This window comes from Rhineura floridana, chromosome 15 (genome assembly GCF_030035675.1).
Source record: "Rhineura floridana isolate rRhiFlo1 chromosome 15, rRhiFlo1.hap2, whole genome shotgun sequence".
NCBI classification, from domain to species: Eukaryota; Metazoa; Chordata; class Lepidosauria; order Squamata; family Rhineuridae; genus Rhineura; species Rhineura floridana.
Window position 1 is genome coordinate 30,047,447 of NC_084494.1, and position 27,567 is coordinate 30,075,013.

At 42.9% G+C, this 27,567-nt stretch overlaps 1 long non-coding RNA gene across 2 annotated transcripts; it reads right to left on the reverse strand.

The window, feature by feature from the left end:
- Positions 1 to 8,219: 8,219 nt before the first annotated feature.
- LOC133370622 (uncharacterized) lies at positions 8,220 to 11,388 on the reverse strand. 2 transcript variants are annotated; one of them, XR_009759178.1, is made up of 2 exons: positions 11,102 to 11,388; positions 8,220 to 8,501 (listed from the first exon to the last, which is right to left on the reverse strand). It is a non-coding gene; the product is annotated as an uncharacterized LOC133370622 (long non-coding RNA). The 2 variants fall into 2 exon arrangements; XR_009759177.1 differs by having other exon boundaries at positions 8,220 to 9,135.
- Positions 11,389 to 27,567: the final 16,179 nt, after the last annotated feature.

Here is a 27,567-nt window from a genome sequence, read left to right on the forward strand (position 1 = left end):
AAACAGATCTTAAAACACATTAAAACAAAACAACGTTAAAAACGTTTTTAAAAAAAAAAAAAAAAAAAGGAGAAGCACTCGTTTTCAAACCTGTGGTTGGCCCTTAAAAGACTCACTTTCTTCAGGCAAAGTGGGAGGAGATGAAGAGAGGTACCTTAGATGCAGGTAGCCATACAGCCTATGCTACAGCCTATTTTGCTCATTCGGAGTATCCATGGTCCTGCAACTACTGGCCTGCTCTGCACCTCAGAACGCCAAGAAGCAAGCATCACACTGCCAGTTTGCTAGCTCAGAAAATGAGGTATTACCCCTAAGGGTTGTATGTTTAGTGTCAAGGGGATGCTGCCACTTCCCCTCCCCCTACACCAGTGGATGCGGTCGCTGTTCCGCTCACTAGCAGAATAAGATGCAAAGTTCTCACTGACCTCACTTGCCAGGATTATTTGATGCAGTTTCATGCCAAGTTGCTTTAAAAGAGCTATAAGACCATAGTGGAGGCATGCCCTTATTACACAAAATGGCAAGGTATACTTTTAAATAAATACATTCAGGAATACTGAGAAACTGGACATCTGGAATTGCCTGGCTGAAGGGATATAAAAAGGTCCTCCTCCCAATGGATCGGACTGCTGGAAAAAGAAGATGTTGATATCAGCAAAGCCAGCCCCCTTGCCAGTGAATCCACAGGGTCGAGGGTTCTTGCTTTCCCCCTTCCTCTGTATCTACATAGAGTCCTTGTATATCGAAAATTAGTTCACCTAAGCTCACCAGTTATCAACAGCAGTCATTTAGTGTAGTCGGAGGATAGAGGAGACCCCACTCAAGAATTCTAGAGTCTTGGGAGGTAACAAATTTTCTATTTGGGAGTCAGACTCTTTATAATATATGCCATTTATTTATATCTTGCCGCCACAACTAATAAAATGCATTCTACGTGGCTGCAGTCATCATTGCAGAAACAGAAAAACAGAAATATATATCAGCATGAAAGAAGTTGCTGGATATCCATTTAACATCAAACTAAAAGACTATGCACATCTTAGTTAAAGCAATTTACAATAGTTGAAGGACTGAGTTAAACTCTAACTCATATCACAGAGCCAAAGTTAAAAAGTACACAGAAATACATGTCATGATACATCAGATGTCATGGATGGAACAGATGGATAGTTTTCCTGCATTCTTTGACACACACCCCACTCCAGCACAGCTGACAAGTAATGAGTGCTGTAAACCCTAGTTTTTAATGCACTTTTTATCTAAGGGAAGGTGTGTTACCATGGCCTTATCTGCTACTGCCTGTTAGAAGGGGCACTAGCTACCTCTTTGCTATCTCTTTCTATACAACCTCATCAGGTTCTCCATCGGGTCAACTAGATGCTCCTGGTGAGTCTTCTTGTCTCAGCTAGTCAGCTTAACTTCACCATATAAGGATTTGCTCTTACTTCATGTTGATAGTTAACATAACACATTGGCTGTCTACCCAGACATATTATCTTATACTGTGGAGGAATTCACTTGGAGGCAATTTTGAACTGAAGCAGATTCTAAGCTTGTTCAAAGCATACAGCGCTGGAGAGCCAAGCAGAAAACTGCAGCTGAATCTGACTCTCTAAAAGATGGCACAGGCCTGTTTATAGTCTTTTCAAGGAACAAAGACTTCAAGAGAGAACAGTCTCACATTTCGAGTATACATAACACACAAGAAATTCCTTTAGTTCAAAGCATCCTGATTATCTATAAGTTGCTAAGGCAGTTGTTAGGGAGTACTTGCTAAATGGGGGTGTAACACTTTCAAGCTGGTTATACTGTTGTAAACAAGATACTTCAAGGTCATGCAAGAAACTACAAAGATGTTTTGCATCGCGAACTGTTCTTATCAGTTGCTTTCTCACAGCCTGCAGCTTTTGCACTCAGACACAGGCAGAAAGCATATTTTCAAATACCCAGAATCCTCTACATCCTGGTTATTTTATACCATTCCAGTTGTTTTCATAGGAGAATTACAGCTTTGGTCAGGAGATGGAAGAAAAAAGGGTGGGCAGTTTTAAACTACTCCTTGCCTTCTTATTAGGCTCTTATGCATGAAGCAGACTTCATGAGCTACAGTATTTCAGCAAATCTTAAGCATATATAAATGATTTCAGCATATTTTAAAGAGTTCCAGAAACAGACTTCATCAAATTTCAATATGGAGCTTCAGATTCCTGTATAATATGTTTTGACTTCAGATAAACACATTCTTTATTGGCACCCCGTTCATGTACCCCATCAAACCAGTTGTACCTATGTGCTGCCTTGAGATTGCATTGGATTGGAAAAGGTGTGTGGCAAACTTTAATACAATTTAATTACAAAAGGCACTTTCATCTCATTTCAACACTGAGCTTTCAGTTTTGCTACAACCCTTTGGTTCTTCTTGGAAAACACAGTCGCTAACTTCTCATGAACCAGTTTTTTTCCCCCAGGGGTTGTCCTCAGGCCTCTTTCCCCATCCATTAAATTCCTCTGAGCTAGTCCCTTCCTGCATCAGTCTCTTTTGTTGGTCCTCTTCCTCTCTCCAACCTGCCTGGGTCTTGATCTTTCCAGCACTATGAAGACACTTCTGAGCACCTGCTTCTTCTTGGCCATCTTTTCTCCAGATGAGTTGGGACGTCAGAGAAACACATTTTTCATTTGCATCCCTTCATGGGTACATCGAGCCAGTTCTGCCCAGGTTTTGTCCTGAGGTTTTGCCTTAATATCCCATGCAAATAAAGTAATGCTGAAGATTCTACAACAAAGGCTATTACCATATATGGAGCAATAAATGCCAGATGTCCAGGCTGGATTTAGAAAGGGAAGAGTCACCAGAGATCATATAGCAAACATATGTTGGATAATAGAACAGACCAAGGAATCTCAGAAGAAAATCACCCTGTATATTCTGGACAAGAGGCTACTGTAAGGACAGAATATGGAGAAACCAATTGGTTCCCAATTGGAAAGGGTGTGATATAGGGGTGTATTATATCACCCTATTTGTTTAATCTATACGCAGAACATATCATACAGAAAGCAGGATTGGACCAAGATGAAGGAGGTGTGAAAATTGGAGGGAGAAATATCAATAATTTAAGATGTGCAGATGATACCATACTACTAGCAGAAACCAGTAATGATTTGAAACGAATGCTGATGAAAGTTAAAGAGGAAAGCACAAAAGCAGGACTACAGCTGAATGTCAAAAAGTCTAAAGTAATGACAATAGAAGATTTATGTAACTTTAAAGTTGACAATGAGGACATTGAACTTGTCAAGGATTATCAATACCTCGGCACAGTCATTAACCAAAATGGAGACAATAGTCAAGAAATCAGAAGAAGGCTAGGACTGGGGAGGGCCACTATGAGAGAACTAGAAAAAGTCCTCAAATGCAAAGATGTATCACTGAACACTAAAGTCAGGATCTTGCAGACCATGGTATTCCCAATCTCTATGTATGGATGCGAAAGTTGGACAGTGAAAAAAGCAGATAAGAGAAAAATCCACTCATTTGAAATGTGGCATTGAAGGAGAGCTTTGTGCATACCATGGACTGCAAAAAAGACCAATAATTGGGTGTTAGAACAAATTAAACCAGAACTGTCACTAGAAGCCAAAATGATGAAGCTGAGGTTATCATACTTTGGACACATCATGAGAAGACATGATTCACTAGAAAAGACAGTAATGCTGGGAAAAACAGAGGGGAGTAGAAAAAGAGGAAGGCCAAAGAAGAGATGGATTGATTCCATAAAGGAAGCCACAGACCTGAACTTACAAGATCTGAACAGGGTGGTTTATAACAGATGCTCTTGGAGGTCACTGATTCATAGGGTCGCCATAAGTCATAATCGACTTGAAGGCACATAACAACAACAACAACAATGGTAAAATCTAATAAAATTTAATTACAGAAAAGTTCCATCCCATTTCAACCCTGAGCTTTTAATTCTGTTCTAATTTGGGGTCTTCTTGGAAAATACAGTCACAATTTCCTTCCCATGCCAGCTTTTCCCAGATGTTGCCCTCAGGACTTTTTCCCATCCTTTAAATTCCTCTGAGTTACTCCCTTCTTGCATCAGTCACTTTTGTTGGCCCAGTTTGTCTCAGAGTCCTTCCTGGCTCTTCATCTTTCCACCACTATGAAGATGCTCCTGAGCACCTGCCTCATCTTGGCCATCCTTTCTCCAGGTGAGTTGGCACCAGACATCCTGGGTTCTTTTTCCATCTCCAGAAAGTGAATGTTTGGTGGAGTAGAATAAGGGAGCAGAGAACCTCAGATAACCTTCAGTGGAAAACAGGAGGGTACACTGCAGGTAAGCAAGAAGATTGGGAAGTTTGAACCCCATCCCTCAAGAAGATATTTGGCTAGAAGGATTGGAGGCAGGAGGGAACTTTCTCACACTCCTATACGTTATAGGCATAAGTAACAGCCATTCATTTCAAAGGACTTACCATGCTATCCTATTCTTGTCTACTCAGAAGTAACATTGAGTTAATGGGACTTACTTCCATGTAGTTGTGTATAGCTCTGTATTGTGACTTCTGCATAATATAGTCAGGACTGGAGTGTTTTCAACCTCTATCTCCCCACCTCTCAATTTCTTTGCCATACAAATGCAGCTGCTGAGGAATCTCAGTTCTATCTCTCTCTGTCTCACACAAGCACGCGCGCACACACACACACACACACACACACACACACACACACACACACACACCAAAGTTTTCTGAAGCCTGAAAGTATATTTGGAATCCATTTTTCCCCATCTGGATCATAACCATCATCCAACAAACAAGCCCTTATGGAATTGGTGTGGGATTTCCTTCCAAGATAAAATGCCGGGGTGATTATGTTATGTTCCAGTTCTGCAAGTGAGATGTCAGCATGGGTTTTGATCCACTGAAGACTCCCGGATCATGCTGATTGTGATCTCCAGATTGTTTATGGTCCCATAAAAAGATCTAACTAAGCCTCCTTTAAATCATTGTGCTGCTCTCAGTCACTCCGTGAGAAGCCTCCGGAGTAATTTACTGAAGGCACACAAAAACGGCAGTTTTATATTCACTCCATTTATCCACCTAAAGTGAGTAAACATTTTTGCACCTTAATGAGATGGTAGAACAGGTGTCTGGGGGCAATGATGGGCTGAATGTAGGCCAACAAAGTGAAACTGAATCCTGAAAAGACAAAAGTGTTATGTGTTCTCAAGTCCAGGAGATGGGAAGACGGCCTGTTCTGAACGGGGTTGCACTCATCTGGAAGGTGCAGGCTCATAGCTTGGGGGTACTCCTCAATCCTGCATTGCCACTGGAAGTTCAAGTAGCCTCGGTGGCTAGGAGTAACTATTTCCAGCTCCGGCTGGTTAGCCAGGTATGCCCCCTTTTGGACAGAAATAACTTGGCAACAGTACAGTACTCCATGCTCTGGTAACGTCCAGATTGGATTACTGCAATGCATTCTATGTGGGGCTGCTCTTGAAGACAACTCAGAAACTTCAACTGGTCCAAAATGCAGAGGCCAGATTACTGGCTGGGGTTCCTCTTAGAACTTACATAACCTCTGTTCTAAAACAGTTGCATTGGTTGCCAGTTCATTTCCGGGCCAAATTTAAGGTGCTCACATTCATGTTTTGCAGTTGTTACTATTAGTTTTTGGTCTTTGTAAGTTGTTCAATAAATAATATATATTTGCAAAGAGCTACGCTTAACTCTTTGCCTTGGAGCACGGCAAGAACTGATACAAGGCACTTTATAAAGAACATAAAAGCAAGGTGAATGTTTTAGCTTTGTAAGCAAATGTCAGGAGGTGATGCTGAACTATGACCTTCTACCCTGGTCAGCTTGAAATGGGAACACTGACTCTGAGCATCTGAAGAGTCATTTTTCCATACTGTTACAGATGTACCACAGTAAGCTGAGCTCATCTCCATCAACCATCTTGTAAGGAGGAGCAGAGCTAGGAACCCCCAAAGCTGACATACCATCTAGCTCAGTATTGTCTACACTGGCAGTAGCTCTCCAGGGTTTCAGACAGGGGTCTCTCCCAGCCCTACCTGGAGATGCCAGGGATTAAACCTGGGACCTTATGCATCCAAGGCAGATGCTCTACCCCTGAACTATGGCCTAATATAGCTCATATGTTTTGAAAATAACATTTGGGCAGCCCCGCAAGACCTATGCAAATGAAATATTTCTACACCAAATGAATAAAAAAGTGAGGGGAGCAGATCCCTATTCATCTTTCTTCTTCCACTCTCTAAGATGGTTTTAGAATTTTGTATTCAGGAAATGACTGCCCTATTATCACCAGTAAATTCCCCTTTGGAGTCCTGCTGGTGAGTATCATGCTTTCAGAAATGTCCCCACTTCTCTTATCAACACAGAGCTTGGAAAAGTTACTTTTTTTGAACTACAACTCCCATCAGCCCCAGCCAGCATGGCCACTGGATTGGGCTGATGGGAGTTGTAGTTCAAAAAAAGTAACTTTTCCAAGCTCTGCACCTAACAAGGCATCTTCCAAATGCCCCATCCTGCATCTTCAAAGGATTTAAAAAGCTGTCTGCTATGTGTCTGTCACTCTGTAGGCAGCTTCTCAAGCTTCTGATAAAGCCCTGTAATGTAATTCCCCTGGGCTGTTCAGCAAGGACTGGAAGATGAACTCACATTCTCTGAAATCTTTCCAGAGATTATGCATATAGGCTGCATCATTCCTTGATGCTGCAATCTGAACCCTGGCTGGGGAGCATCAAGGCTTAACACAGTGGCAGGGAGCCACCATTGCATCTGCAGCCCTGCTGCTCGTGTCATCTAGGGCAAAAAGCCAGGAACAGGGTTGCTTCAGGAGTGGAGTTGAGTCAGCTCCACTGCAATCACATGATGGTACCAGGCCTGATCTGGGCTCCAGACTGGAACAGTGATTTGATGCCCCCCCTCCTCACCCTCTGAGATGGTTGGCATGAGTAGGTGGGTTTCAGATTGCTCCTGTGTTCAACCATGCTGCTCCCCAGCCAAGAGTTTGGACTATGTGTATTTTGCTATGGTTCTGACCCACCAACATCCAGTCCTAAAGCCTTGAAAATACCATAGCAGTAAGAGCAGGAATGGGCAACCTTTTTCCCATCAACAGCTGGGTTCTCTTGGACTAATCTCCCAGCAGTGTGCGGGTGCCAGAAATGGCAGTAGGAAGAATCAGAGATACTTCACACTCTTTCTCTCCTAGCCCTCTTGTCCCTGTTGGGCAACAGATGAGTCTGGAGAAAGGTTGAGCATTGCACATGTGCCCACATTCCCATTTAATTCACTTCTGCTCACTCACAACCCACCTCATGGGAACAGCAAACTTTTGGTTACTTGATTTATCAGAATTCATTTCTATTTAATTCAAAATGAATACAAAATTGAATCCCTTTTAAGCATCTTTGATACGCTTGCATGTGGGTTTTTCAAATTTCATATATAGATTTGCAGTTCTTTCCCCCCTCAGTCTGCCCTTACGATCACCACCAACTCTGATGTATTAAGCTTTCTCTCTCTCTCTCATGTCTGCAGTGGCAGCTCTGAAGTGTTTCTATTGTACAAAAAAATCTGCAACCTCGTGTGAAGCTTCACCTAGTCTGTGTTCAGATGAGAAAACTTGCATCTCTGCTGTACTGCGTATCAATACAGGTGAGTTTAATCTTTTCATTTTCTTTTGGCTGCACCAAAGTCTGACTTCCATGTGTAAATAGGACATCTGCAGATAAACCAACCAACACCTGAGTTTGAACATCCGTGTCCTGCCAAATGAAGCCTGGTCCATCCTTGCTACTGTCCTTCACTCATAGGAGGAACTCAGCATGGAGATCCTAGCTTGCATTACCCCAGGGGTGGCTATCCTGTGGCCCTCCAGATGTTGCTGATTGACAACTCCCATTAACCTAAATCCTGTTATTTTTTTCTTTGTAATAATCCCAAGTTTTATCTTAAAACAAGTAATACTTTCCATTGTTTAGTTTTAAAAATTCTTTCTTCAACCGATATAAACTATCATCATAAGAAATTAAAATTAGGAGGCAATGGATCTGGATTTTTGCAGATCTTAATATATCTTTCAATCTCTCTCACTGTTTCCTGTTATTAGTTTTTAAAATTCCTCATCCAGCCATTATAGTTAACTGGAAGTGTCAAAACTAAGAATGGAAGAAACTGACAAAAACTTTTACAGATCTTGATAGTTCTTTCCAACTATTTTACAAGTTTTTGCACATTTTGGTATTTCTTTACATTTTTTGTCTTGCAGATAAAGGGTATGCAGCTTCTTCGGTTTACTATGGATGTGTCGCGAATAATACTTGCCGTGCAGGGCACTACAGCTTCACTTCACGTGGTGGTAAATTCCTCCAGATAAAGGTCCACTGCTGCCAAAGAGACCTATGCAATGATGAACCTCTTCATTGTAAGTCTCTGACTCGCTTTAGGATTCTCCACATTTCTATCTGTCATTGAGAATAAGTATTGAGGTTTCAGATTTTTATTCCATAGTTACCCATAGCTAAACTGTAACTAACAGCAGAAGTGAAACTCTGATGTGAACCAGAGATATCTAACAGATAATTCCAAGTGACCTCATCAAACTCCACTTCACAGGAATATGTCTGTCTGTCTGTCCGTCCAACCGTCCGCCTGTCAAATTCATATCCTGCACTTTCTCCAAAAAGGGGCTAGCTATTTGAAAGGTGGGATGAAGGTTCAAGTATTGTAAAACAATTACAATGTTGTTTTACAAAGGGTGGTTATAGGAAAAGTATGGTCTTGTTGTCTTGGGGTCCATGCAAGTTGGGTGCAACAATGGATGTAAGGGACTATGGAGAGCCCATAGTTGTTCCTTGGATCTGGAATTGATGGAAAACCTGGTTTCCTTCTGGAAGGGCGAACCCTTTGCTCCCTCTCCTTCAGTCTAATTTCATGCAGGTGGGTGGTGGTGCTGGAGGCATGTAAGGATGGGGGTGGGGAGAAAGCCAAAATTGATGGAAGAAGGGGCAAGGCCCGCTACACCATCCTTTTCCAACCATTGAGTCCCAGATGTTGCTGGACTACAATCCCCATTATTCCTGATCATTGGTCATGACACTGAAAGAGATAAAAAGAAAGAAGGTAGCTTGACAGATGCCTTTACCAAGCAAAGGTTCTTGAAGATCAACAGAAAAATAAGCAGGGAAAACTGTGCAACACAAAAACATTCTTTAGAGATATCGTCCAGATGTGCCTTATATGCAAGGGTGGTTGCAACTCAATCTGTAAGTAGCAAGTTCAGCTAGACACAGAAGGTACTAGACATTATTTTTTGGGGAGGGGAGGTAAATACATGTATTAAAAACACAAAGAAAGATGGGAGAAGCAGGATCCATATGCTGACTGTAGGTTTTTACTTCAACAGTTCCAGCTCGTGAGGATCTTGCCCCCAATGGTCTGTATTGCCCAGTCTACCCCAGGAAAGATGAAAACGTGAATAATTTCCACAGTACAGAGGCCATCAGCTGCCTTGGCGATGAGATCAAGTGTGCTAACTATAGTGCTATACTTTTTCGTGAGTAACATTTCCATTCAGCCAAGAAAACCAACTCTCTCTCTCTTTCCTTATCTCTTTGTCTCTGTCTTACTGACAAAAAAGCAAGGCAAGCACCAGTTTTTCTTTGATCCTTGCTTGTTTTGTGCATATTTTTTCTGCAATTTGTGTCATAGTCCTGGTCTATGTGTGATTTTGCCCATTGTCCCATTAGATTCTAGTCCTTGAGATCCGGCCCCTGCCACTCCTTGGTCCCAGCCAATTGACCAAATTTTTAAAGGCACAGGAGAGAACAGCCAAAGGAGAGAAAGAGGTGGCTGGAGGAATGCTAAATGAAGGATGAGCTCATCACCTCCTTCTACCTGCTCCTCCTCTGCTCACGATAATGCCCATATCCCACTAAACACACACACACACACACACACCTGTTTGGCAGAACTCCTGAGGTTCAGAATCTGAATCTTAGCTAGAAGAGCTCAGGTTTTAAGAGAGGAGAAGGAGGCTGAGCCTTGTGGAACTTGGCAGTTTTAAAAAATAAGATTCCAAGGCTCTCCTTTCCCAGTATGGGATGGTTGCCCTTTTCCTGACATGCTTTCAAAATATTTTATTTTTCTGGTTTTGGTGTGCAATTCTCAGGCACTCCCACAGAAAGAAAGATACTAATATGCAGTCCTAGGCCTATGCACACGTCCTATTATGTCCATTAGGGCTTACTTCCAGTGTGCATAGGACTAAAGACTGTACTGGGGAAAGAGCATAATTTAATCCATAGAATGCCATGACAGGAAAAGGCTAAGGGCTTCTGGCTCCTCACCCTGGTAGTATGGAGTCCTTGTAGTTTCTAAAGGGTTGAAAATAACATGCTCAGCAGAAGACAAATCACAGCATGCAACATTGCCCATGATCTACAGACATTAAGTAAAACATATCTAGAAAATATATTCCCTGACCAATCTGCAAAACAATAAATAAAGTCAAGGTACCAAATGAACATCATGTATCTGTAGTAGCATAACCTGGATCCCACTTTATGCACAACATGGTTTGATTCTAACATTAGAATAGCATTTGGCTATAGCTCTTTGCAGGCCCCCTGGGTACAATATTCCATTAGCTCCAAAGAACGTCTTGTAGTATAGCCTTGGAAATACAAGGTGATTTCCCCCCCTCTCCTCATGCAAGCCAATAGTTACAAGAAAGAAATGGATATTTCAAAAAGATACTCAGTTTGGATCCTTCCCCTTTCTTCTCCCATAGATCCATTCCTCCCCTGAGATCATGCCCCTCATCTAATTCACATGAAAGTGTCAGTGGGTGGGTAGATTACCAGAGAGATAGAGGTGGAATTCTTCATTTGGGCTCACACTCTTGACCTCAGGGAACTGGAAAAAACAGAGTCCCCTTACCCTCTACCTCCCCCACCTCCAAAAGCTTAGTTCGCACATCAGATAATTTGATTCAAATAAAATGTTTGTAGCAGGAGCAGAAAAATCTATTTGTTTTAATTGGAAAGGAGCTGAGATCCTGTACCTTTGATATTTGATCCATGAAAGCAATTCCAACACAACTTCACTGGTTTCTTGGGAATATCCAGGCTCATAAAGAAATACTAGTGGTACTCTGTTAAGCCCTCAAAGACCAGCCATTCCTGTGTGATGCTGCCCATCCATTGAGGTCATCTGTGGGGACTCCTCTTCTGGTCTTCCCATCTACTGAGGTTAGAAAGGTATCTGTTTAAAGATACAAAAGACCTCTTGGAGGCTGGGCCTGGCAACCAAGAGGTCTTCCGTATTTTAAATGTTGTGCAGGGGGAAGGGAGAATTCCACCTTGTGGTTTTTCACATTACAGGGTTGCAAGAACACCTGCACTTGGCTGACTTTTCTCTTCTCTTAAAGATACAGAATCATTCTCAGGCCCTGAGCCTGACAACCCTACCTAGGTGTGCTGTGCATTCATTAGTAGATTGAAAATAATAATTTTACATGCTAATTTTTAAACAGGGGGAAGTCTGTAGCTTAGTGGTAGGGCACATGCTTTGCATCCAAAGGTCCAAAATCCAATCTCTGGAAAAGGCTATTACCTGGAATCCTGAAGAGCCAATGTTTGTCCATATCATCAGTATTGAGCCAGATAGTACCAACTGGCCTGACTTGCTATAAGGCAGATTCCTTTGTTCCTAAAAGAGGAAAGAGACCCAAGGGCCACAGTGACTCTGAAATTTATTTATGTATTTTACTTACAACATTTATATACTACTTTATTGTAAAAATCTCAAAGATGTTTACAGAACTAATTAAAACAATAAAATTATTGGAAAAAAACAGTTAAAAATAGGTATTCAAAAACATTCAAAATAATAAAACCAACAATGAGGTAAAAACAGATAAAAAGCAAAATAGCTTCTGCATGCCTGGGTAGGCTTCCCTAAACAAAAAATGTTTTTAGCAGGTGTTGAAAAAGAGTACAATGAAGGTGCCTGCCTAATGTCAATAAGCAGGGACTTCCAAAGTGTAGGTGCTGCCACACTAAAGGATTGATTTCATGTAAGAACAGAACAAGTACTATATGGAACCTGTAACATGGAAAGCACACCTTGAACTTGGCCTGGTAGCAAATCAGCAACCAGTGCAGAGATATTATGTGCTGATAGGGTCTCACTCTTGTCAGCAACCGTGCCACAGCATTCTGCAGTAACTTCAGCCCCCAAGTCAGGTTGTACTGCATGGGAATTTCTGTGACCTTGGCTGACTGGCTGCCAGGATTGTTTTAGTATTGGTTTTTGGTTAGGAACCTGACTGGTTGTGGGATGCTAAGCTTTCTGCCTTACTCATAGGAATTTTGTTGTGGTTGGTATGGTATTGCATTTAGGAAATCTTCACTGTCTTTTTCTTTTTCTATTTGCATTTCATTTACCTCTGACCTTACTCCCTTACATCCATAGAAGAAACAACAGTGGTGCCATGTGCTTAGCTCAACCCCCTAAAGCCCACTGATAATGCACTTCATTGCTTGCATAATGGTTTGTTTCATGCCCAATAGTGGTGAAAATGAATTCACATACTGGGAAGTGTGACTTCAGTTGCTGTTGTTCTCAAGCTACTGCCTGTGAAGGTAGACGAAACCATGTGTGTTTTCTCTCTGTCAATTATTACTCACTGGAATTTGTTTGGCTGTCAAAGTGAGTTTATAGCAGCCCACAGGATAGCCAGGAAAGTGTAGAGGATCTTCTTAACTCTTACTCATTTCCCAAATAGGGTTGCCAGGTTCAATCCCTGAGACTGATCCTGTATCTTTAGGAGAAAAGAAAGTCAGCCAAGTACAGGTGTTCTTGCAACCCTGTAATGGGAAAAACCACAAGGTGGAATTCTCCCTCCCCCCTCCACAACTTTTAAAGATACAAAAGACCTCTCGGAGGCTGGACCTGGCAAACAAGAGGTCTTCTATATCTTTAAAAGTTGTGGAGGGGGAAGGGAGAATTCCACCTTGTGGTTTTTCCTATTACAGGGTTGCCAGAACACCTGCACTTGGCTGACTTTCTCTTCTCCTAAAGATACAGGATCAGTCTCAGGGACTGATCCTGGCAACCCTATTCCCAAACCTCTTTCTGCAGTAAAGGGTCAAGTCTGCAAAGAGGTTTGGAGCAGCCATGTTAAAAGGCAGGCAGGGCATTCCAGGCAAGGGGTTGCCAAAACCTGCTTTGATATCAATATCTTTGCAGAGGATCCCTAGTCAAGCCCTACCAACAGCACAATTCTAACAATATCTACTCAGAAGTAAGTCCTGTTGAGTTCTATGAGGCTTAGTCCCTTAGTAAGTGTGTTGAGAATTGCAGCTTTCAGGGGAATCCATCTTTACTCCTGAGAGCTCCCATCTAACATCTCCACAACACTAGGCTCCCTTTTTTCTACAATGATCTTCTGTTGACTGGTCTGGCCTGAGAGCACTTAAACCCTTCTTGCCAGAAACAAGTAGGCTAGATTAAATGTTCCCTACCCAGGCTCCCTAAATAGGTGAGAAGGAATGGTCCTGTCACTTCAGCTGGACCTGGGAACACCCTCATTTGGCTAAGATTTCTATCTTAATTTCCTATCAGATAATTTTTTTTTAGTGGTATGCTCCTGTGATTGATGCTTAACATATCATGCTTAATGACATCACTAGGGCCCCACCCCCATGGCATCACTAGGGCCCTACCTGTGAAATCTCATCGTTTGGGATGGTCTGATCTGGCAACCCTAAGTGATATCCAATGTTAGTGATAGTCATGGTAGAACTATTGAAATGAACTTAAGTTACTTGGCTATCACCCTTCATATCCTTCAGAGGATTCAATCCTGCTGGGGTCTACTTTCCCAGCACATTCCCTATGAGGAATTCACTGGTAAAGCAGACTATGTAGCCTTTCTGCATCCAGTAGCCCAGGATCATGCCAGGTGGCCCGGTCTGACTGGAGGCAATATGGGGCTATTACCACCCAAATCAACCCAGTTCAGTTTGGGATTTTGTGCCCTGGTTTTAACCTGCCAGTTTCCCCTCCCCCATCACTATCTGCAAGACCCGGGTAAAGGACTCATGCCAGCATATATTTTTTTCTTTCCCAGGTATGCTGTTAGTGCGGACAATTGATTTCCAAGGCTGTGCAACACAAGATTTGTGTGACCCACACAACAGGAAATTATCAGTTGGTTCATATGGATTTGTCAGTACTCCAACAATATGCTATAGTGCCAAGCCACTCTCAAACCACCTTGACCTTGACAGAGAGTTAATTCCACCATTCATTTCAGGAGAAAGGAAACTGGGAGAGTATTGATGAGGTCTGGGGCTCTGGGCTTCTTTTTTTGTGTTGGTGGAGGTAACTGAGATGAGATGGAGAAAAATGGGGATGAGAAGAGTCAGGGACTTCCTGAAGAGGGGAATTACAAACTTTCCATGTTTCCTCTAAAACCCAGCATTTGGCCTTCTGAGTAGTAGCATGCCAGCTTCCAAATCCCCCAAACTGAATTGGGCCAATTCAGGTGGAGCTGGGCCAGAGCTTGGAAAAGTTACTTTTTTGAACTACAACTCCCATCAGCCCAATCCAGTGGCCATGCTGGCTGGGGCTGATGGGAGTTGTAGTTTAAAAAAAGTAACTTTTCCAAGCTCTGTTGGGATTTGGCTGAGTTGGGTGGAGACAGCCCCAGGTCATCCTGAATTCAGCCCACCAGAACAATCCAGGACTTTTAGAGCCTGGGTGTCAGGTTGGAAGAAGGAGCTTTGGCTGTCTGCACCTGTTCCCCGTAGGGTAACTGTAGGAGCAAACATTCTGGAAGCCATCTAGATGTACAACAAAGGAGCTTAGTGTGGCATGCCCCATTCCCCCATCCCATAATTCTTGTCTCATGCCCCTGATTTATGGGGTGCTTATTGCTTTTGCAAACTGCCTGCCTAGTACTGGAGTTCTGCTTAGAACAGTAAGCTCAAACTGTGGGCTTTCTAAAGCAGTTTGGGATGAAAAGCTAAGAATCTTCTTTAAGAAGTTTGTTTGTCTCTGCCGATGGTGACAGCAGAAGCCGGGACAAGGCAATTTAATTAGTCAAAACACACACACGGAGAGGGTGCATTCTCAGGCCAGCCTGTAGCAACTTCAAGGTCACTGAGCGGTAAACAAAAGTTAGAAGTGTGAGATCAAAGACACTAACTCCTGGGAAAGATAAAAGCCTTACAGGTATAGGTGCCACTTGTGCCCCCTCCCAGAGGATCTTTTTGGGTATAAATACAGGACCCTTGATCTGGGCAGATAAGCCTCACCACGGGCTAGAAACCTTGGCACAGTGTAAATCTAAACAGGGCCGTCAGGGATCACTCTGCCTGCTCTCTCAGGGGCTTCCAGCAGGAAAAACAGAGAACATAAGATAAACTCTGTGCTCATTAATTGCTGTGAGTGTTTTAGGGTCTGCTTGTCATAACTAATAGTTTTTGCTTCAATAAAGCACTGCATTTTCCTTCTTCACATGTGTGTTTCATGGTTATTCAGATCCCAAACTTTCTTGCCTCAGGGAAGGGAAGGATCTTTGGCAAAACAGTAACACACACAAACAGTCAAACTGAGCAAGATTGCAGGGGATCTTTGCTTTATATGTATGTATATCTGTCCTTGATTTATGCATGCAAGAGAGAAAGAGGCAGGTTTGTGTGCGTGTGCGTGTGCATGTGTTTCCCCTTCCTGTGCATGCTTTCATATGGCCCAGAATATGCACCAGTGGGCCCTGCCCCTGGAGTGCTGTCCCTCTGGACACAAACCTTGCCCATAACCAGGTGCCAGAATTTTAAAGTTCAGAGAGACTGAAAGAGGGAAGATGTTGCCTGGGGCAAGAGGTACATAATGGAAGAACCCACCATCTTCTTCCAACTGCTGCTTCTCTGTTTCAGCCAGAAGTGGGCAACCTCAAGCCTCTCTGTCTGGCCTCAGAAAATATTCTCAGGCCACAAGCCTCGCTGGCTCTGCTTTGGACCATTCTTTAGTGTTTCCCCTGGTTGGGATGTGTCCTTGAACTGCCATAACACCTCTTGCTTGTCTGAAAGGAGGATTCGGAGGGGTGTGCTAGTGTGTGTGTGTAGAAACTAGCTCACTGTGTAATGGTAAAATGTGCATTCATTGTTTCATCCAAGTTTGCCTCTGGCACTACCTACTCCCAGGATGGGGGCCTTGGAAGGTTGTGCGAAAGATAATGCGGCCCTCAGGCTGAACATTCCCCCCCCCCAGGTTTAAAACAATTCCCACACCCCTCTTATTTTTTACTGCCAGAGCTCCTGAGGTTTAAAACCTGAGGCTTATCAGACAGAGCCAGAAATTCAAGGGATGCGTCTGCAGGAGGATATGGAACCCTTACCCTATGGAGGATTTCTGAGGGCTGAAATAAGTATGGTAGCACTGGGGAGAGCAGCATCCCAGCTTTAATGGGAGGAGGCAAAGCTTTGCAGTCCTTGGTGATTTTTTGTTCTAAAGATAATTTAAATGACCCTCCGTGGCGCACAGTGGTAAGCGGCGGTAACGCAGCTGAAGCTCTGCTCACGGCCGGAGTTCAATTCCAACTGAAGGAGGAAGTCAAATCTCCGGTAAAAGGGGTCAAGGTCCACTCAGCCTTCCATCCTTCCATGGTCGGTAAAATGAGTACCCGGCATATACTGGGGGGGTAAAGAAAGGCCGGGGATGAAACTGGCAATCCCACCCCATATATACGGTCTGCCTTGTAAACATCGCAAGACGTTACCCTAAGAGTCGGAAACGACTCGCACAAGTGCAGAGACACCTTTACCTTTACCTTTTTTTACCAATATATTTTCAAATTACATCAGTTATGCTGGCTTTGCCTTTAAGCATTCCTGGAGAAAGAGAGAGAAAGATGCTAACACCACAGTCCTGTGCAACTTTGATCAGGGGTTAGTCCCACTATGCTCATAGCATTGCAGCTTTAGTATAGAAGAACATTCTAAAAACAGAGGATCATTTAAGCTTTAGAAGGCTATGGGAGAGAACAATGGGGAAGGGCACTCTCTCTTCTGATTCCTCGCCCTAATATTTACTTCATCACCCTTTACCCTTCCACTTGGAATCCTGGTCCCACCACCTTCTCCTCCTAATTGTCATCACACAGTAGTTCAGTGGTCTGGCGCCATCTGTCAGTGGCCATGTGAACTATAGCATGACAATGATCTTGATTATAAGAAAAGAGATTATCTTGCTTTTTATCTGTCTACTGCGTTTAAAGTTTCCTTGCTGAACACTCTGAATCAAACTTGGGGTGACCTTAGATAAGCTTGGGTCAGGCTGCTTGTTCAAAGGAATTCCCCCCTCTCTCCCCTGCACATGCTACACATTGTTCCCAAATCTGCTCCACAGTGTTGGGGTAACCCACAGAACAGATTTAGGGATGGACAGGGGGATGAGAGGGGGGAAGTTCCTTTATGCAAGCATAAATCCTTGTGCTGATGGAATGGATTAGTTGGATACCACCTTATGATTATAGTTACGAGGATAATTTTAAATAAAAGCTAAGTTTTATTTTTTTCTCTCAGATTTTGTTGTTGAAAACATTTTATATCCATATATTTATGGTATGATTAGATTTTTGCAGATTTTTCCCAATAAATTGTATTAAAAAAGATTCTCATTCACCACCACAACCAGTATCTCTAATGACCTGGAAAAGGCTAATGTGAACTTTTCTTTTCTAAGCCCATTGAGAATATACAAATTCACTGTCCAAGGATGTGCAACAGAAGATTTTTGTGCCATCAAAAAAAATATGCATACAGTATAGTTGGATTTGGCCAATTTGTACTCATTGTCGAAGGAGAGAACTGTTCTGATGCTTCATCAATCTCACACCAGACTGAGCTTGATGGGTAGATAGGATACATTAAAAAAAAACCCTCCTTGTAGATTCTGCAATCATGGCAATCAGAGGAAGCAGAATTGGAGGCCTAGTGGTGAGAGCACAGCTTCAAGTCCTCCTGATTTTCCTTTCTGTAGTTGGTGGAAAGAAAGGGGATGCAGGCAACACTGATGAGAGGCTAGGAATGCAGAAGTTTTGGGTTCTTGCTCAAAAATATTATAGTGTATATGATTTGGAACCAAGTTAACCAAGCATGCCCAACGATTCCATTTCCTGTTGAACATGGATGGAACATGGAAGATGGATGGGTATCTCCCATTCTCTGTGACATGCCATGCACATCAGATTCAATTCTGCAGTTCATCAGATGTTTATGTGTAAAGAACAGATGCAGTCCACCTGACACCAGAGTGTTTAAATGAAATGCTAAGCAACACTACCTCCTTGTGATCCCAGATTGCAACCAGGCTTCCTAACCCGTTCTGTACTCAGAGATGCCCTTGCTATTGTACCAGCTTCTTCAACCTTGAAATGACACCTTAACTCTTTCCTTGCACTTTTCCAGCTGTCCCCTTTCCATTAAGGCCCACCCGTCTTCTTTACCTTTTCTGACAGTCATTGCATGTAGAAGGTTCCAAGGAGGGCATGATTAGTATAAATTATGGGTGGGGTCAGAGGGTGGGACCTCTGTTTTTCATGATGGTCCCTATCTTTTTTGCCATGTATCAAGCAGTGATATAAGTTGTATAATAATATTTCTAAGGTAGGGAACCAGAGAGACCTAAGGGACAATTCTCAGTATGCCCACTGAATTACACCTCCCAGGATTCTTTTGATGAGTAGGATGAAGTATTATAAAATTAATATAAAAATGCAGCAAACTTAGAGGTAAAGTATGACCCTGTTCTCTCTGGGTCCCTTAATCTTGAATGGGTGCAAAGGCACATGGAGATCCCAACATCAAAGGAAAGCATCAGGAGCTCACTCTAAGGGAGCTCTAGTACTTAGTTTTCTTCTTTTGCAGCTTCCCTTAATCTCGAGCCAGACTGAAAAGGAAAATTCCTGCCAACAGTGTGGTTTGCAAGCGCTGCTTTGGGCTGCACCATGGAGTTCCCTTTTCTGATGTCAGCACGGCTTCCCATCAGCACCACTCAGCTGAATGGCACTGACAGTAAACTCTGCTTTCAGCAAGAACTGTCTGCACTGGGGATTTCTGCCAGCTGGCACTGACAGCAAGCCCCACTTCCTCTCCTGTCATATATTAACCTGCCATGTATCTGATGACATATGATGTCAGGTGTGAGGGTGGTGAAGGGAGCTTAGGTAAAATGATCTCATGAGTAAATCAGGTCATCTACTGAGCCAAATTTGGCTCACAAAGTCTGCACTAACATAACCCAAATTCCACATTATTCAGACTGTGTGTTGATCCTACATTTAGCCCAGTGAGCTATGGCTCTATGCAGGCCTGTGGGTACAATATTCCATTCATTTTAAAGTTTTCATTCCCTGTGATCACCACTATCCCCAAGGTTCTGATAAAGAACATATATGAACATTATGTTTTTTCTTTCCCAGTTCATAGTGGATCATTTGAGAGAGTCACTTTCCAAGGCTGTGCAACAGAAGATTTCTGTGGCCTCAATGGAAAAGAATTGTAATTTAACAGATTGAAATTCCGTAAAATTAAAGCACAATGTTACGACGCTGAGCCAGCCTCACATCAGATCAGCCTTGAAGAATAGACAGGAGAGAGCAAAGCTCTCCTCGCTGTTAATTCCACCTTTCATAGCAGCGGTGTTGTGGGGAGGGGAATGGGAGCCTGGGGGTAAGACCCGGGGCTCAAGACACCTGTGTCTTCTCTTTTACAGTAGGTGGCAGTAAATGGGATGCAGTGAACAGAGTCGAGTAGGCAGTAATGGAGAGCTTGTGAGCTTTAGCTCAAATAATTAGAATGAATGCATTTAACTTTCACCCTGAAAATGATTCTCCGGATGCATTTGCGTGCTAGATTGCAGCTTGTGGGGATCCTTTACTTTTTGAAACAATCCCATGATAAGTATTCCTGGCTGAATAGATGCTTTGGTGGAGAAGTTACTAATTCCCAGTGAGCTCAGAAATCAAACTAGAGTGGATATCTGAAAATAAAGACTGCCCTGGAAAATAGAGAGATACAGAGCATAAATATTAGGTTGGTGAAGAAGGGTGTGATTTGGAGTCGATGTCAAGAAGGGGACAATGATCTTGGTGTGATACAGGATAATGTGGCTAAAGGAAACCATCACCAGACAGATCAGATGACTCAAAGGACCATCTCCTCTTCCCAGCAATCTGCTGTAATTGTGTGGCTTTGGACCAAGTTCCAGGAAATGATTCATCAGCTCTCAGTAATGTCCTTGGTGTCGTTGCGCATTATTCAATGCACAGTGTTGTGTTCCTGGCACCTATCGGTACCCCAGGCCATGTCTAGCTTTGCTAGCTGAGCAGTCACCTGAACAGTACCTTCAGGCTTTAGCTGTCCTGTGGTCTGGGTCCTGGAAGATCAGAAAAATTATATGCTCCTTCCAATCAAGTTAGACCCTACACCAAGTGAGAGCCAAGACAGAGGCATTGGATCAGTATAGCCCTTTATCAATCTGGAACATGATAACTTACCACAGCCCTTGGACATGCTAGTAGAGGTGATCTATGCATCTAATGTACATGTAGCAAATGAGGGTTTGCAGCCTGCCAATGAACACTGTTTTTGGTGGCCATTGACGCTATGAGCAGAACTAAAATATACTAACACAAACCATTCAGTACTCAACATTTGCACCAGGCGTTCCAGAGCATTAAATAGGTTGTTCTGTTTAGCTGATGGGCACAGGCTGTGACTACACTGTGGGGGGGTCCTGTTTCCATGTGTGTGTTAATGCACCTTTATCCATACATGAGCACTTTCAGTTTTATGACTCTGAAATCTATCTCTATTTTCCCTGTCCACTCTGTATGCTTGTCCTCTTACCTCAATTAACACATACATGTATGACATATGAGTTCTTTATAAACCAAATTTGCACAAAAGCACAATGAAAAATTGAAAAAATTGAAAAAAAAATCTGTGTTGCTTCAAACCAGAAAATGTGAGATCTGTTCTGGGTGTGCTGGTTTCTGCCCAAGACCAAACCACAGATCCGTGAACTTGTAAGTTAACAAGTAAACATTTATTACAGCAGCCAAATGGTACAAAATCAAAATTTATTAGGCTTCATTGCCAGATTTCATGTGTGCTTAGTAAGGATAGGTGAGAAATTCAATTAAGTTCTCAGTTCAAGATGAATCTATCAAATTCACACTTTCCAAAACAATCTGAGAACTGGAACACAACCATCCTTTGAAATTCCCACTTAGATTTTGCAATGCAGTTTGCCAACTATTTTTATTTATTTATTTATTAGTCGGCCATCTGGCTGGTTGTCCAGCCACTCTGGGCGATGTACATAATAAAAACATATAATTACATTAGAACATTAAAATCAACAGTAAATAAAACCTAGCCCACCCCAAAAGCCTGTCTGAAGAGCCAGGTATTCAAGGCCCAGCGGAAGCTCATCAAAGAGGGGGCATGGCGGAGATCACTACAAGGTTTACAAAAATGTGTATGTTAGGGAAAAGTGTGCATAAAAATGAATTTATGAGTGAAAATAACATGGAAAAATCCATCATATCACAAATTGCTGCAGAAATGTGGAGAACTAAAGATTGGTAAAATGAGAAACTGAGAGAACTGAAACAGAGAGCTTTCCATCCCTAGTGCTTGGCATATTTAAAGCTGTTTTGAGGGACAAATGTATAATGCTGGGTGGCAAGGCATAGTTTATTTGGAAAAAATGAATTCCAGATTACTATTTTTTAAGAAATCAAGCACTGGCGTAGGACTCCCACCTCATCAGAAAGGTCCCAGGGGATCAGATTGCTGAAAAGATATGGTGATGTAAGGTACAAACTGATATGTTTGAGGTGGGCTCTTGTCTTTTTCTATACCTATTGTAATGACATTAATGCCAGAAGGGAGTGGAAGAAGGTTTAGACAAACGTTAAGGAAAATATTTCATCCAATGTCAGCACTGAGCTTTGAATTCTGGTGTGATATAATGGACTTCCTGAGAAACAGCTGCTGCACCACTTCTTGTACCTAAATGAACCAGTTCCTCGGTGTGGTCCTATAGCTCCTTTTGTCTACAGGCTGAGGCTACTGAAAAAGCGGTCTGGCAAAACTTTATGAATAAAAAAAAAAAAAGATTTCATCCAATTTCAATGCGGAGCTTTGAATTCCAGCATGTCCCTATATGATTTCTTGGCAAATGCAGTCTCTATTCCTGCACTACGTCAGACCAGGTGTTCCCAGTGGCAGCGGAGAGGAGGGACTTGGGAGCCTGAGAGGGAGACCTGGGGCTCTGGACTACAGTCTTCTCTTTTACAATTGGGGGAGGGAAATGGAATACATGTTGTTGGAGGTAAATATAGGACAGAGACAAGAAGTTAGGAATTTGAAGCTCATGAGCTTTAGCTCAAATAATGATAATGTATGGTTTCTAAATTTTCTCTATGATCAAAATAAAGAGTTACAGCACATAAACTCTGTGTTCTATCTATCATTTTTATTGACTTGAATGAGGAGGCACAGGGATTGCTTATCATATTTGCAGATGATACAAAACTGGATTCCTAATAACGTATCTCGGACACAACACTGTGTCCCTGGCACCTCTCAGCCACTCTGGGCCATGCCTAGCTTTCCCGGCAAAGCAGTCAGCTGAACAGTTGGCTGTATTTTCAACTGAGGCCTGGCAGATGAAAAGAAGTACATGTGCCCATCAACTGACTTGAACCCCACACCAAGTGAGGACAGAGATACTGGCTCCTGGTTAGTATATTCCTTTATCAATCTAGCACCCAGAAACACCCCAGTGGCCCTTGCATAGCAGTAGCACCAGTCTACATACATAACTGTAGTAAATGAGTGTTTGCAGCCAGCCCCTCAAGCATTCAACACTTTCAGCTGAAGAGCCAAAGCATGAAAGAGTTTTTGATTTCTTTCCATGCTTTTATTTATTTATTTAGTTAGTTAGTTAGTTAGTCTTCCTATGTTTCAGTGCTCAAATGGCCTCACCTTACCACAACCTGGAATCAATCCATCTCTTGCTTGGCCTTCCTCTTTTTCTACTCCCTTCTGTTTTTCCCAGCATTATTGCCTTTTCTAGTGAATCATGATGTGTCCAAAGTATGATAACCTCAGTTTCATCATTTTAGCTTCTAGTGACAGGTCTGGTTTAATTTGTTCTAACACCCAATTATTTGTCTTTTTTGCAGTCCATGGTATGCGCAAAGCTCTCCTCCAGCACCACATTTCAAATGAGTTTATTTTTCTCTTATCCGCCTTTTTCACTGTCCAACTTTCACATCCATACATAGAGATCAGGAATACCCCTAATGCATGCATTTTTGTAAACGTTGCTTGGTTGGAGAACTGTATCGCAAAATTTGGATAAGCATAAATTTCAAAGAGTGGCTGTCTTCAGTTCTTGTATTGTTTCAGAAAGCGCAAATTTGATAAATTCAGCTATATATATTTCTCACCCATTCCTACAATTGACTCTTAGAGCTCCTTACTTTTCTTGGAGGAAAGGAACAGGGGACTGAAGTAAGAACACAAAGCCCCAATTCCTGCATTTCATAAAAGAGCAAAGGAAATGAGCTTCAGAAAAGCAGAAAGGGAGACTCAAGACTCTAAGATCCTTTCTAACTTGGAGAATAGTGGGGTCGGGTTAGAAGCACTTATCTGGTCGCCTGTTGTATTTTTAGCTTGGTTTAGGACTAGTTAGGCTGTTGGGTGCATGAGCTGAAATGAGTGTTTGCTTACAATTGTTCCTGCCACGCTAGTAAACCAAATTGGTTTCTTAAAGTGCTACAGCGCCACCTGGTGATTGTCCTGGGAGAGCACCATGACTCCCAAGTTCTCTGTGGATAGTGAGGAGGGACAAGGAATCTAAGCACATTTTCATTTTAAAGCATCAGCATCTGGAAAAGTGTTGGGTTTGATTAGCATAGATAAGACTGATGAGTTATTAAGAACTGTGTGCCACTCTTGGTGATGAGACTAACATGGCCTTTAAATAAGAAATGTAGGGTAATTTCAAATCTAAGTCTATGCTGTACTGTTTTGGCTAGAATCCTCGAAATTGGTTACGTTTGGACTCTAATCCAAGACATGAGAGCCAGTGTGGTGTAGTGGTTAGAGTATTGGACTGTGACCTGGGAAACCAGGGTTCGAATCCCCACACAGCCATGAAGCTCACTGGGTGACCTTGGGCCAGTCACTGCCTCTCAGCCTCAGAGGAAGGCAATGGTAAACCCCCTCTGAATACCGCTTACCATGAAAACCCTATTCATAGGGTCTCCATAAGTCGGGATCGACTTGCAGGCAGTCTATTTCCAAGACATATAAAAAAATGATACCAAATAGCCAGGGGGATGTGTTGGTTCAACCCTATTCCAAAATAGACTCAAGTGACACATAGCCTTAACTTCTGGTTGCTCTGTTGAAAGTAGGCAGTGCTCATAATGGACATGATGCTCTACAGATGTAGCGAAGGCCATTCAAGCCCTGTTCACTTAGCACTGGGTATTTGAGTAGCAATCATATTCAATTTAATATGGGAATTCCTTCAGGAAAAGTACCTCAGTGGTAACTAGAGATGGAACTAACTGTTAATTTCAGTTCTCTCTCATTTTTCTAATCTTAGATTTGATTCTCCATGTTTCTGCAGCAGTTTGTGGGGTTTTTTTAAAAAAAATCCTCATGAAAATTCCTCAGCATTTTAGTTCGAATGTTTCCTGATAAATACAGTAGGGCCCCGCTTATACGGCAGATTAGGGACCAGGCCCCTGCCATAAAGCGGAAATCGCCGTAAAGCAGAACCCCATTGACTATAATGGGGCCGTTGCGCAAAAATGACTCGAAAACATCACAAAACATCGCAAAAGAGCAAAAATCGACTTTAAAATGGAAAACGAAAGCCACCACATTAGCAGAACGCCGGGAAGCGAAGCGCCGGGAAGTGGGGCCCTACTGTACATTTTTGTACGCAGTTTTTATTAATGTCCACATTTTTGCAAGCAATTTATCCTAATATAATGCATTTTTGTATGTTATTTTCACCTATATAGTCGTTTTGTGCACATTTTCCCCTACTGTATTCATTTTTGTAAAACTTGCTTGGCTGGAGAAGTGCATCACAAAATTCAGGTAAGTGCAAAATTCAACGGATGGCTGTGTTTCAGTTCTCATGGGGTTCCGGGAAGTGTGGGTTTGGACCGGCTTTAAATGTGAATTGAATTTCTCCTCCATCCCTACCGGTAATGCATCCGTTTTGCATGCAGAAGGACTCAGTGTCTCCATGTAGGGCTGGGACCTTTTCTGTGTTTTTGAATGAGGGCCAAAACAAGCACATTTAATGTCGTGACAAGCACCCATGTCTGAGGGCTTGTTCAGTTTAGTTTAGCTCCTGGCACAGGAGCTACTTTCTTGTGGCTGTGGCATGAGAGGAGGTTTAACCCTTCCCTCCCCAGCCATGATCCTAACAATCCTGAGCCACATTTAGCTTATTGGTGCCAATGGGAGTTTTTATTCTACTGCTAGTTGCAGTGCAGGGGAGATATTTATCTGCATCATGGCTTGGGATGGAAGGATTAAATCTTCCCTCCCTCAGCATTCCAGTCCCAGTTGAAAATTAGGGCTTTAGGGTTTTTTTAAAAGCCACACAATTAAGGTCTGTCTTCATGGGCTTTGAGACACCCATACAGTTTTGTGGGGAAGGGTCATAGCTCAGTGGTAATAGAGCATCTGCCTTGGATGCAGGAGGTCCTAAGATCAATCCCCAGCATCTCCAGGTAGAGCTGGGAACCTGTGCCGGAGCAAGGCATGCCTGGGCCCTTGGGCACCAGCCTGCCCTGGGCCGATGGTGCAATAGCACAACACCTCCCCCGTACAGGTGGTGCGGGGCTAATAAGCCTGCCTGCACAGCCCACCTACCTCTCATGTCGTGTGAATGACATGAGCAAGTAGCATGCATGTCTGCCATTAACCAAAATGGCAGCAGGAGCATCAGTCCCTTAGGGAAGCCCCACCACCACCATCTTGGGCAATGGCAGGCAGGCATGCACAGCAAACACGGCATTCACATTGACGGGAGAGGAGTGTAGGGTGTATGAGCAAGCTTATTGATGACCGTCCTGTGTGTTTGGGGGAGTGCCTGGGAGCTCCCTCTCTGCAATATGTGGCAGATTCACACTTCACAGGTGTCATTTTTCATTTTCATTTATTCATTATTACGGTCAAAGACCAGCACTATAAAATATTAAAACAATAAAACGAGCTACAATTCCCAGAGTTCCCTGGGAAGACAGATTGTTAAACCACTCTGGCCAAGCACATGCTGTGCCTGCAGACTGATTGTTAAACCACTCTGTGAATTGTCGCTCCGTGGGAAGACTAGGGGTCTCCAAACAACTCTGAGCAACCTTAACAAACTACACGTCCCAGGATTCTTTGGGAGGAAGCCATGACTGGTGTAATAGTGCTTTACATTTATGGTGTGGATGTGGCCTTTCGTAACCTCCCAGTTCTCTTTCTGGAGTGGACCGGTTTGTTTGTTACCCTTCCCATTCTGCCTCGCACACACACACATTTCTCTGTTGCTACAGCAACTCCCCAACAGCACAAAGAACCAAAGCGAACTTGGGCCCTTTACTGCTTTATTGTAGAAAACCCAGCAAACCTTGTCAGTGTCACAGACTGGAACCTCCTTCCATCTCAAAACATTCTTAATTAATTATAACCTAGACAGCAATCATTCTTCACAAATGTCAGCCAAAGACCATGTTCCAGCATATAAGGACAACAGCCTAGGCTGCCCCACTCAAAAGGCGGGGAAGAAGCAGCTTAAAAGGATGCAGGAAACAGCCCACGGTCAAGGTCACAAGGAACATGCCTTTGCCCTTTCCAGGAAAGGAGAACAAGAGATTCAGGGTTTACACCATTCTCTAAGCACTAGAGCAGGAGTGGCCAGCCTGTAGTCCCAACTGCTTTGGGGGGAGGGACACAACTCCCATAATCTCTGCCAATTAAACACACTGGCCATTGTTGTAGACGTTGCTTTGCTGGAGAACGTCATTGCAAAATTCAGAGAAGTGTGTATTTTGAAGGATGCCTGTGTTTCGATTTGCATATCATTTCAGGAAGTGCAAATTGAATTTCTTCCCCATTTCTTGTTAGATTGAACATTTTTGATGGAGAATTGAAGACAGTGGAGGCTGGTGGCTCCATATCAGCTGGGCAGTGGAATCCGCTCCTGGTTTTAGTCCACACTTGCAAGGAGCTGTCCAAGGTGCTGAAATCCATTCCCAAAAGTTTGGCATCTTGGACAGCACCTTGAATGTTCAGACTAAAACCTGGAGTGGATTCCATTGCCCCACTGACATGGAGCCACCAGCTGCTCCTGCTTACAAGGGAGGAAGAAGGGGCAGGAGAGGACCAAAGAAGAAAGATGGGAGGAGCAGGATATGAAAAAGAA